Source organism: Diceros bicornis, chromosome 5 (genome assembly GCF_020826845.1).
Source record: "Diceros bicornis minor isolate mBicDic1 chromosome 5, mDicBic1.mat.cur, whole genome shotgun sequence".
Lineage (NCBI taxonomy): Eukaryota > Metazoa > Chordata > Mammalia > Perissodactyla > Rhinocerotidae > Diceros > Diceros bicornis.
The window spans coordinates 2,036,538-2,049,217 of NC_080744.1; the positions used below are offsets into that span (position 1 = coordinate 2,036,538).

Below are 12,680 nucleotides of genomic sequence, written 5' to 3' on the forward strand. Positions count from 1 at the left end.
ATTGAGCTATTTCTGTTTATCTTTTTTATTTAGTTGATTAAATCTATATAATTTTCTTTTTTAAGAGACCCTGAGCCAGAATAGCCTTCCCAGAGGCCATTTCAGATCTCAGACATCTTAGAGAACAGGACGACAGGCAGGAGCCATAGCCCGTGGCTGACCCAAGATGCTCCTGAGATGGTCGTATGTCATCGCATCCGCCTGGTTCTTTCTCTGGGGAACCACGCCCCCCGAGTAGACGTGGTGCAGGTAGAACTGTCGGTCACAGAACCCACCCCCACCCCCACCAGATACGAGCCACCGTCAGTCTCCCATCCACCCTGAGGACAGTGATTGGCCCAAGGGCTGGGCACAGGCTGCCTCTCCACGTACCTAGGCAGGTCATGACCTGTGCAAGTCCAGGGTTTGCTGCCCTAGCGCTGTGCAGTGCAAACCTGCACACCGCAGCCTGGGATACAAGCATGGACTCTGGAGCCAGACTGCCTGGGTTCAAATTCCAGGTCCACCAATTAATAGCTGTGTGGCCTTGGGAAAGCCACTTAACTTCTCTGGGCTTCAGTTTCTACATTTGCAATGGAGGTGGTACTGGGACCTAACTCAAGGCTTTCTTTACAGGGATTAAATAAGTTAACATGCATGACCTGCCTAGAACAGTGACTAGCTACTTAAGTGTTGGATTTGAAAGAAAATGGCCTGCAGCTCCAAGCCCTCCCAGGGCCTCCTGTGAGGCCCAAATCCTTTCCTGGGACTGATTTTCAGAAGTGGAGAAAGGAAGCTCTTTTCTCTACTGGGTTTCTAAGTTGAGCTTCTAGTGGCCAGGACCCTCACCACACGAACAGGGTGAGGGCAACGTGCAGAGAGATGCGGGCACAAGCAGAGAGAAGAGTCCTGGCAGGTCGAACGGCCATTGTCTTTGATTCCTGCTGTCCCTTCCCTGTGGTAACTACCCAGGTGCCCTGCCTGGTTGCACGAGCCAGCCAGCCCTCTTTATTTTCGTTTAAGTTAGCTGAGTTTACTGTCTGTCAATCTTGCCTACTCCAGGTGTAACCTTAGATCAGCAGTTGCAAATTCAAACTCCAATAGGAGCTGGGAGGTCCAGGGTGGAAAGGCCATTTTCACCGGCAAAGGGCACGTAGAGAAATCTTCGTCTACTATAACAAAAACAGTAGGGCCAGGCCAGCAGTGCCTGCAGCCGTGCGAGGCTGTCACCGGGAGCGGTGGGGACCGTGAACTGTCTGGCAAGCGCTCTGTCTGACCGCACGATCCCGCTTGCCAGGAGAGCCCAGTTTAGCAATATCTTCTCCAAAAGAAGCCATAAATCTGTGACTTTCCCAATCTATCAATGGTGGATCACAGTTTTTTACAATATTGTGCAACATGTCTGCAGACGAATGTGTCCCCAGGGTTGCCAGTTACAACTGGCTGGTCTAGGTCCAGGGTTTCCCCGTGGGGGGGACTAACCCAGGAATCTAAAGAGAACCAGGGCCTGGGCTCTGGGCCTGCGGTTCCGCCTCCAACAGGGCTTCTGGATTCCCCTGCTCCACCCCACATCGGAGCTGGCCTCTGTGTAAAGGGACTCCCCATCGTCTGGGGGACCAGTCTCCTCTTCGCCAGAGTCCCGAACTCCTCTCTCTGGCTTCTTTCTCCTGGGCTGTGTTTTCTCTGTGTTTGAGGGGAGGCCTGGGTGCTCACAGAGGAGGCCTGCCAGCCCAGAGGGAACCCACGGCGGTTAGACGCTCCAGTCCTGCACAAGTTTCTATAGCTCGTGCAGCTGGAACCTGAGTCCGCGGGGCTGCAGCAGGGACAGGCCAGCAACAGACAGGGAAGCCCTTCTGGAAGTCTCTGAAGGCAGACCCACAGTGGTCGCCATCCAAGACCTATGCTTCTGTCTGGCTGAGTCTTCAGCCCACCCGCCCTATAGGAGCGTCACTGCCTAGACAGGAGAGGGGGGACAGCCACTGTTACGTGGGTGCAGCAAGCAGGGCTTCGGGGCTCTCCTTGCAAGCCTCCTCTCCTGCACTCTTCTGGAAATTAGGAGGAGAAGCCGCTTGTGGTGCTCCAACTCTTGTTGGTGCAGATGGAAACAGCCCAGAGGTAATTCTCTGAGAAATACTCCAAGGATTTTGGAGGCAAGTGTTGTTTCTGAAGAGATCCCCAGACTCCTTTCAGAATAAAATGAGCTGAGAGATGAAGCAAAGGGCATCAGCAGGAAATGCCCCCCCTCCCCCAGTTTGGAGAACAGGAGGAGGGGTCCAGAGGGGCTGTCTCAGATGCAGCCTCCAGTGTCTTCCCTGGAGAACCAGCAGCAGCTCTGTCCAAGCCATACAAGTCTGACTTCATTTGCCTGGTGACTCTCAGGGGGTGGCCCAGCACCGGACACAGGCCGCATATTCTTGAATGGTCTCACCAAGACATCCTCCCGTCGTTTGTCAAGCTAAAGAGATTCTGGAGTTCTGAAGGAGATTTGCAAGTGCCAAGCCCAGAAGAGAGAGCTCAAGGCTGCGTCTGGAGCCCTCTAAGGTTTTGCCCTAATTTAGAATCAGCAAGGCTATGAGCACGAGGCAGCAGGTGCTTCTCTGCTCCCTTCCGTCATCTGGACGTGTCTCAGTCCCTCACCCAAAGCCTGGCATCAGTACACGCTCAAAGGATGCTGCTGCAGGGAACTGGAAGAAGACACATAAGAAATGAATTCACTTGTCCACCTGTCCGTGCGGTAAGTGCTGATGCACTGAGCACTGTGCTGTCATAGTGGTTTCGGGCCCCAGTGGACTTTCCACGTGAAGGCATTCCTGGAGTTGTGCCCCTCAGTAACACTGGATTTGGGGCCCTGCTTAACTGAAGTAGGATTGCTGAGCTCTGGGCAAACTAGAAAATTGAAGATGGGCCCAAGGGATACAAAATCTTGTGCTGCTGAGGACACAGCTCCACACGGGGTGCAGGCACGAGTCAGGGGAGTTAAACCCATCTCTTGCTATGATTTTAGCAGGCTTCAGAGTTTAGGTAGATGAGCCAGCCAACAGTCTAGACTCTTAATTCTTTGACGTGGGTAATTCCAGCAGTGTTCACCTGCTCTGTGACGTGGTCAGCCTTTCCCAGGTCGCAGCCTGCTTTCTCCTTGAACTTGACCATCTCACTCCCTAAGTGTTGCCTTCTGCCCTGCTAGCTTTCTTTGCTTTTTGAGACTATAGCCATCCCCATTCCTGGTCCTCTTGTGTCTGCCCTATAACTCTTCCCCACCCTATAACTCCACCCGAGACGGGTGTGAGGACACTTGGATCATTGGAACTGTGCTCTCCATGTGCTCAATTCTTTGCGCCCCCTGTCTGACCTCTGCACACACCAGGGGACTCTCTCACATAGATTCCTGGTTTCCAACCTCAGCTGAGTCCTCAAATCCTTTAAAATGACTAGTGATACTTGGAAAGTGGGACTGAAGATAGGATAGAAGGATGGCTGTGAAGTGGTGGGAGTGGTGAGCTCGGCCAGAGGCAGGAGGGAGGGAGAAAGGGGTGGGTGGTCAGCAGTGTCAGATATCAGAAGGGCCAGGTGGAGTGAGAACCGAGGGGGGCTGTTGGGATGAGCCATTGGGTCACTGATGACCTTGGGGGGAGCTGTTTCCACAGAGAGCGAGTGCAGAAAGCAGACCGTACCAGGCTGAGGAGTGGATGAGAGGTGAAGAGCAGAAGAGAGATCTCCCTATAGGAGTTGGGCTGGGAAAGGGAGGAGAGTGTTTAATAGCCTGAACGCAAGAGGTTCAGAGTGCTCTAGGCAGAAGGACCTGGAGTGAGTCCTGGTTTCACCACTTGATGACTGTGTGAACTTGGGAATGAACATCGCTAAGTCCTCAAAGCCTCAGTTTCCTCGTCTGTGAGTGGGGAGGGGATCTCCTGCTTCACTGGGGTGTGAGGATTAACCCAGATAAGGTGGCTACATCACTAGGCACCCGGCACATAGTAAGTGCCCAAATCATGGTCTTCCTCATGTTTGCAGGCTCATGGGAAGAAGCCAGTGGAGAGGGAAAAGTGAAAGGTTCTGGAGGGGGTGGTAATTGGAGGGTATGTCCTAGAGGAGATGGGAGAGGACAAGGTTAACCTCCCCAAGAAACGATTCTTCTTCTAAGACAGGAGGAAATGAAAGGATAGAGGAAGGTGCAGAGCAAGTTTTGAGGTGAAGGGGCTGGAAGTTGTGGAAGTCCATGATCTGAGAATGAGGTAGCCTTTTCAACCTCCAGTCTCCAGGCTCCCATTTCCATCTGACCAATTGAATGTCTGAAGAAAGTTGTCACGTCCATAAATTGTTTTTATAGACTGAACATCATTGGTTTCTCATGTGGTGTGACTTCTACACTGATGCCATCCTCCTAAGGCGTCCTTTAAGTGTGTTCCAGTGACTCAATATGTGGACCCAGAACTAAGCCTAAACACTTCAGGTATGGCCCACTCTGTGACAGGCCAGGGGCCTCCCATCTCCCTCTCTAGACATTTGGGACTCTGCCAACACTGTCAAAGGTCGTTTGTTTTCCGGCGGCCAGATCAGCCCGGGGTTCACACTGAGCTTGCGGAGTCAACCCAAATCTCCAAGTCCGTTTCACACACAGCACCAGCCACATGGGACTCCCTCCTCTTTCATCTTTTTTTCTTTTAATCACTAAGTACAAAACTCTACCTTTATTCCTTTAAATTTTATCTTCATTTTGACCCATCCTTCTAGTCTTTCAGATTCCCTTCCCCTGGCCCCAGAAGAGGAGGTTCCATTTCAGACCTGTCAGGTGACTCAGCCCTGTTGACACACAGAGTCTTTGTTAGTTACAGCCAGGCGCCTCTGACTTCCCTGGGGACTACCCGGGCCTGTGCAGAGTTGCTGCTGGTTTTGAATGCCCATAAGGATGCACAGGAAGATGGGAGCTTACCTGGGCCACGGATGGGTAAGACTTTGGAGAAGTGGGCCCCTCCCTGAAAACTTGAGACATAGCTTTCAGAAAGGTTCTGAGTAACATCTACTTTAAGTCCAAAACCACTCCTGGGAAATGAAACTAACTGTACAGAAATGTCGATGCAAATACCCTTCCTTCCTGGTAGCAAATGGAGGCAATATTTCCAGATGGTACCTGTTGGTGCTCAATAAACATTGGATGAGTATAGAATTAATAAATGAGTCACTGAATGAATGAAACACTGAATGAATGTGGGTGGTTTGAAACCCCCATTGATCTAGGTCGAAGTTTGCTGGGCACAGCAAACCTGCTGTGCAGCAGGAAGGGCAGTGGCCCTGGGGTGGAGATGGTGGCTGCCCAAGGTGCAGACCTGGGGGACACGGGCACCCACACATCAAAGGGCTGCCCTCAGCTGTCTGGCGCAGAGGGTCAGCTCTGGAAATCTTTGGTCTTCCCCCAGGTCTCCCTCGGACATTTTATCCTGCGCTCTGCTGGCTCCTCCAGCATCTTTCCTGTGAAGAGCTTGTGTGAAGATTAATTGAAGACAAAACAGCCACTCTGAAAAGCCAGCTGCTTCACCCCTACCTTCCCAAGAAAAACCTGCTGTGAAACCAGTTCTCAGGAAGCCCCACGTGATTCACAGATATCATCGCTTCCATCAACACAGAGCTTGAGGGAGGAGGGGGCGGGGAAGAAACAAATGGGGTTGCTCTCACTCCAACTAATGGGGTTGCTCTTTCCCCACTGGAGAGGGGGAAACCAAGGCAGAGGCTCAGCCAGGGAGTGGGAGGTGACAGGAGCCAACAGAAGGGGCACCACTGCTGTTTCCAAGGACAGTGCTCTGTCTGCACCTCCCAGAGCCTTTTGGCGACGTGGGATCCTCACGGGCTCTCCTGGAGACAGACGTGGGGATGTAGAAACCAGCCTCTCAAAGACACTTACACCTACCAGTGGGGGAGCAGGAGCCCCAGCTCCTCCTCTTGATTTTTTTGTTTTGTTTTGTTTTGGTAATTGACATGAAACAACAGCCTTTTGAAACTATTTTTATTTTTCCTATTGGATTGTAACCTGCCCGGGAGAAGGATGGTGCCCTGTTCATCTCTATGGCCCTCCGCGGCATGTAGAGCAGCCCCTTACACAGAGTAGATGTGTAATAAATATTTAATAAAATAATAATAAATGCTCTTCTCATCCAGAATACTCAGGCCCACATTCCACTAATATTTACTGAGCTCCCACCGAGGGCCAGCCAGCATTTGAAGTACTTTGCAAATGCTAAGCAGAGAGTGGGAAGGGTGGGTTCCTTCCCTAAAGACAGTGTGTTGGCTGGCAGTGAGTGACCTGCCAATAAGCCCAGGAGCAGCTCTGGGCTCAACCCACCTGGTACGAATCCTGCAGTTCACTTGTTCACCAGCAGAATCTCAATATCTCGTGGTGGTGAAATAGATCAAGAAACACACCCCACTCTATTCTCTAAGAAAGCTGTTATTGTCTGACCTCAGCTGAGATGGGGTCAGGTGGGGACACGGCTCTTCTGTCTGCTCTCTGGCTCCCTGGAAGTTTCCTAAGACATTTCTGCGGATCTAATGCCCTTGTGAGTGAAGCTGTCATTGAGGACCCAAGCTGGGATTTCAGCCTTACTCCTTGAGGACAGTGACCCCTGTGGTCAGGATAGAGGATAGGGAGGGATCCTCCAGTAGTCCCAGGCCACCTTTAGCATCTGTAACAGGAGGGTGTCTGTCCCCATGTGTCTGGAGTTGATCACTCTCTCCCCCAGGGGCCCTCGTTGGCATATCAGCAGTGGAGCTGCTTCTGTGGGGAGTTTTGCAGTGGCACATCACAGGACCAGCTATGCGGCAGACTCCTAGTGTCCCCCGTGTCTATTTTGCCTTTCTTCTCTAGTAATGGACCCCCAATATTGAGCTGGCACACAGGGCAAGGGTGCCTTTCCAGCCTCCCTTGCTGGTAGCGTCTCTGATGATGTAGTGACGGTGGTGTGGGAGGTGTGGGTGGTGTGGGGGAGAAGGAGGAGGGGAGGGATGGTGGAGGGTGTACGCCAAACACTAAGGACGGTGAGAAAGCACGATCAAGAGAACCACATTCTTGAGAACTTCATGAAGCCTAAGTCCAGACTTCATTTTCATGAGAAGGAAATGGATTTCTATCTTGTTTAAACCATTTGGGAGTGGAGGGTGGGGTCGTTAAAAGTGGAATCTAATTCTCACCGGCACCTGGAGAGGGCGTAGGGCTGCTTGTTTGAAGACTTCCAGAAGTGGAACACTTCTCCAAGAGCTGTTTTCCAACCTCGGGCGGGGGGTCCAGATCACCATTCCTCCTGGCAGACGCCCATCAGCAGGGGGCAGAGGTGGGGATTCAAGACAGGCTCTGGAGGGATTCTCAAGGAGAGGACCCTTGGGGAGATCCAAACTTCTGCATGACCAGAGCAAGTCTCTGGGAGGCTCCTTTTCAAGGGTGTGTTGCTAAAAGCGCAGTAGAGACAGACGACAGGGTTTTCAGGGAGGGAAGGGATGGTTTTAAGGAGCAGCAAGAGAATGTAAGGCAGCATTTTCGACTCCAGCCCTCCACCCAGGCTTCCGTGCTATTCTTTCCCCTGCCTCTTTTTTCTCTCTTTTCCGGAAGAAACACATCATCTTCGATTGCTGGAAATCCATCAACACTTCAGCCAGCCAGCAGTCAGGCCTCTTTAAACTGAAAGTGACGTAAATCCCAACTCAAATGGACTTGAGCAAAAACGTGATGGATCAGCTCCTGTAACGGGGAAGTCCAGGGGCTCCCCGCTGCTGGGTGCAGGGGCTTCAAGAGCGTCATCAGGATGTCATCAGCTTTGCTTTCCTCTCCACGGCTCTCCTTCCCCAAGTGGTGGCAAATGGCCACCAGGAGCCTTCTGGTCACCCTGCTCCGGCTTAGCAAGCCCTGTGGAAACCCAGACCCTTTTTTCCAACAGCTTCAGCACAAACCCTGGGACTGACTCTTCTCTGACTGATGTGGGCCTGGGCCTAGCTCTGAACACCTTGCTGATGGACCTGGTGGATTGTCTGTGAAGGGCCTGGCCTGGGTGGGTGTTGGGCCTGAGCCTGGGTGGGGTCAGCCTCACCCGCGAGTCGGTGAGGGGCAGTGCTCCAAGAAAAGTCAGGACAGAGTTCTAAAATCTGTTACATGCAGGGGCACCTGGACCTCGTGGGTCCTGCCCAGGAGGCAAAGCTGCTTCCTCATTTCTGAGCCCTTCATTAGAGAGACACACAGGACAGACTCAGAGAGGGAAACTGGAAGGGGGAGGGGTGGATGGTGTTCAGTTTCTCCCAGGCTGAAAGCTGGGAGGGCTGGGGTAGGTGGGAGGAGCTAAGGGTGTGGCCCTTGCTGCACAGTGTAGCAGGGGCCTTGGAATGATGCATAACCACATCATCTGAATCCTAACCACTTATTTGAAACCATGGCCAAATCTCCCTAGACACAAGAGCTGGGTGTAAAGAGCAGGTGGGCAGGGGTGAGGGGCCTGTGCTCCGTGTGCCCCAGGGGAACCCCAGCCCCTGCAGATCCCGCCCAGCAAGAAGTGTGGGTAGATCCCTCTGCACTCAGCGGGGCGGGGAGCATCGCAGTTTCAGCACCCGACACGCACCTGCCGGGGTGTCGGAGGCCTCAAGGAAACGCCTAGATGCCCCACCTCAAGGAAACGCCAGACTTCACAGCCAGGAGTGCCCCCGCCCAAAGTTACAGATGGGAGGATCAGGAAGGCAATCTCTGCCCCCCTCCCCAAAGGAAGTTATCCCATAGTTACCACCAGTGAGCACCTCCCAAACACACACACACACACATACTGCAGAGGAGAAGCTGAGATAGGGCACTTGCACAAGGTGCGGGGACCCCTCGTCACCGTGACAACCCTCCAATAAAAATGAGCAAACCTGCCATAGGTTACCAGCACCGGTGCTGGTCCCTGTGGGTAGTGGCACCACGGCCTCTGCAAAGCTTTGTGGTCCCCGGAACACGGTCGGGGTTTTTTCTACATGTGCTGGCTGCACGGAGGCTGCCAGCCTCACCCGCCTGCTCAGGGCTGGGCCAAGCCTAGAAAGGGCGCCTCCTCTTCCCTTCTCCCTGCCGTCTTGGGTGCTCGGACAGCTGCAGTTACAAGCTGGATTGGGAATTTAATTTTTCCTGCAGTTTGGTACTGAGAACTGAGGATCAGGACTTTGAGTTTACGGCACAGCCTTTTCTTCCACCATTTCCTAAAATCAGTTGAGGTTACAGTCCTCTGCCAGGAAAACCAGGACTGCAGACCCTCTCAGGTCTAATCCGGAGGAGAGAAGATATGTTCTCACGGAATCCTTGTTTTTAAAAATCAAGACCAGAAGTCTCTCACCATTTAAACTTTACAGACTAATAGAATCTGAGTCCCAGGGTTAAACGTAACAAACACACAGTAACAAATATTATGTTATTACACAAAAGCATTAGAAACAGCGCCAGAAATTTGCTGAAGCTGCCATTAAATTAATCCAAGCTGAGTACACAGCTTTGGTCGCATGTGGTCCCAGGCCGGAGGCACGAGGGCCAGCGCGGACTGTGGACCGTGAATTGGTGGGGACCCAGAGGAAGAGGAATGTGAAGCTTTGACAGAAGATGGTGAGTGTGGGCCAACGATTTAATTCATTAATGAGAGAATCTGCAGGGTGATGAAGGTGGTTTAAAAGAGGAAATGGGAACGAAGGTTTCATGCACTCAGAGAACAAAAAGGAATGCTGAGGGAGATGGCAAAGCCAGACACAAAGCTAGTTACTGTCAGGGCAACAAAGCTACGACTTCAGGTTATTTTTTCTACCAGATGGAAATCATGTGCATCTCCACTGAACAGAAGTCATTTACATCTGAACAGTTTCTGCGCGCCGTCGTCTAATTTTACAGAGTTGTGCATGTCTGGACCCCAATTAACAGTAAATACTAAGTCAAAATTACCTTCCCCTAGAGAGCCAGATGGCCCCCGATGGGCTCAGAGACATGGCCCTAATTTAATATTGAAGGGCCCTTCTGCTCCACACCACCCCCCCCCACCGACCCTGCCAGGTTTTGATAATTCCTCTTAACAGAGAGAAAAGTCAACAGCATTTTGCTTCAGTGGGTATTAACTAAGGGAAACAATGGTGACTGTGCTGGCTTAATGCCCCATGGGTCAGGCACCAGGCTCTCTGCCCTGCTGGGCAGCTCACCTGCAGTGTGACCTGAAGTCTGGTCTCCCTGGACCTTGGTGTCCTCATCTGCAGAATGGGCCCATTGGACTGCACACTTGGCAAGATATTGCCCTCAAGGTCATTTTCAAAATGAAAAGCTTACCCCCCCTTTACCCACACTAATCCCAAGAGAGGAAGAGGATGGGCACAGAAGCGGTTCCTGTCAAATGCTCCGGCTGAGAGGGGATCACTTTGACTGCTCTGGAAACCACTGCCCAATCCTGCATCTCTAAGGCAGGTGAAGCAGACAGAAGGGGACCTGGCCTACAGGGAGCACGTTCCCAGACTGCATGCAGGACAGGAGGCGAGGGTGACGGCACTTCCCTGCTGGAGTGGCGCTGACACCAGGCAGTGGCGGCTCCTCCCTGCAGGACAGTGGTTCCAGGAACCCACAGCCCGCAGGGGTCCACCCTCGCCCCAGGAGGGCCTGCTGCCTCGTGGGTCCCGGGCCAGAGCTCCCTGGGGTGACTGGATCAACAGCCACCCCGTTTCTTACTGCTCTGCAGTTTCAGGCAACACTTGCCAGTTGCCATGGGCGTGTTCTGTTTTCACAGAGCAGGAAGGTACCGAACCCCTGACTTTGAACTGCAGGCTGTCAGTGCCTGTCCCCGCTGCCTCACCCCGCAGGGTGGGGGCGGCACCGCCGCAGGCCCCCTGTCGAGTCACCTGACCTTGGCTCAGCGCCAGGTGTTCTCACTTTGAGCCAGGGGCACCTTTTTCCCTGCCAGGTGAGGCAAGGTGAAAGGATGTCCAGGAGGGTGAGCAGCTTCCTCCGCACCCCCAGGACCGCTTGCACACCCTTTCTTCATCTCCAGAGGAGCTGGAAGCATGGCGCCTGCCCCGGGGTTCCTTCTGTCCACTCGCACTCGGACCAGCCCCGCAAAAGGGCAAGAATGAACTCTCTCCAGTAGCGCCATGCAGGCCTCCCAACAGAGGAAGCAGGGGCCGGGGAACCGGAAAGACAGCAGCGAGATTTCAAAGTCAGAGCTGAGCACGGGTCCAACCACGCTTCTCAGGGGGGCGTTCTGAGTGGGGTGGGAGCAACGTGGGCCTCAGCCAGCGGGAGCACAGGGCTGCCCTGTAGGAAGGTTAGCATCACTACCCCCCGCAGTCAGTGCCAGGAGCACAGCCCCACCTCAGGGACAACCAAAAACGTCACTACCTGTGTCCAAATACTCTAGAGGTCCAGGTGCCGCCTTAAGTTGAAAACCACTGATGGGCCGGCCCCGTGGCTTAGCGGATAAGTGCGTGCACTCCGCTGCTAGCGGCCGGAGTTTGGATACCGGGCGGGCACCAACGCACTGCTTGTCCGGCCATGCTGAGGCGGTGTCCCACATACAGCAATTAGAAGGATGTGCAACTATGACATACAACTATCTGCTGGGGCTTTGGGGGGGGGGGAGTTGAAAACCGCTGTTAAAATCATTTCCTAAACTGTATTCCAAGACACTAGTTATTTCCTTGAGATGTAAGTAGGTATGTGAGAAGAGTCCATGGTCGCTACCATGCTGGGTTTAGGAAATGGTGGGTTAACAACAGGGAACAGAATTTCTTTACTACAGGACTCCTTAGAACCTTTAATACAGAAACATGTGTTTTGACTCATCAAGACTCCTCAATCTGAGCCAGCCCTCATGGCCTAGTGGTTAAAGTTCGGCACTCTGCTTTGGCAGCCCAGGTTCAGTTCCTGGGCATGGAACCACACCACTTGTCTGTCAGTAGCCATGCTGTGGTGGCATCTCACATAGAAGAATCATAAGAACTTAGAACTACACACAACTGTGTACTGGGGCTTTGGGGAGGGAAAAAAGGGAAGAAAAAAGGAGGAAGGTTGGCAACAGATGTTAGCTTAGGGTGAATCTTTCCCTGCAAAAAAAAAAAAAAAATTCCCCAATCTAATTGACAATGGAATTCTTTCTCTTTGGGACTCCCTTTGGGTGCACCCACCTTGGACGGCTCCTAACTACACACTCTGGGACTTCTGTATCCTCCACACGTGATGCATAGGGGCGAGTGCTCAGAGGGGCTTAGGTTTTTACTGAATTGAGCCACCTTCAGAACCCTGGCAAACCAGAACTTGTGAAGCTACCAGGAAGGAGGCCAGAGCGTCCCGGAAACCACTGCAAAGATGACCTCATGAAGAAGCCAGTGTGGTGGGGCTCCTGGGTGCTGAAGCAGATGCTCCTGAGAAGGAGCAGCCCACAGGCACCATTGGCTCGCATGGTTCAGGAAATCAAAAATAGCCCCGGTAGTTGGAAGAGAAGTACGTGTGGAAGACATTATTCAAGCGCTGAGAGACGGATCGGAGGTCTCCTCTCCTGCAGGCTCGGCAGCCAGAGAGTGGAAAGCCTTGCTGGGAGATGGGGCCTGGCAGCTCGGGTGAGATGCTGGAAATAAAGCCCCGGCAGACAGCATGGCAGCGAGTCACAGTAAACCGACAGCCATCAGGTGCTCCTCGGGAGGGCAGCTGAAGCCAGGAGACTCTCTGAGCGAGGAGCAGGCCC

At 52.9% G+C, this 12,680-nt stretch overlaps 1 protein-coding gene across 1 annotated transcript in view; it reads left to right on the forward strand.

The window, feature by feature from the left end:
* The window catches only part of POLE2 (DNA polymerase epsilon 2, accessory subunit), a 343,546-nt gene that overhangs the window by 61,352 nt on the left and 269,514 nt on the right, over positions 1-12,680 (forward strand). The gene's annotated exons all lie outside the window — the stretch shown is intronic.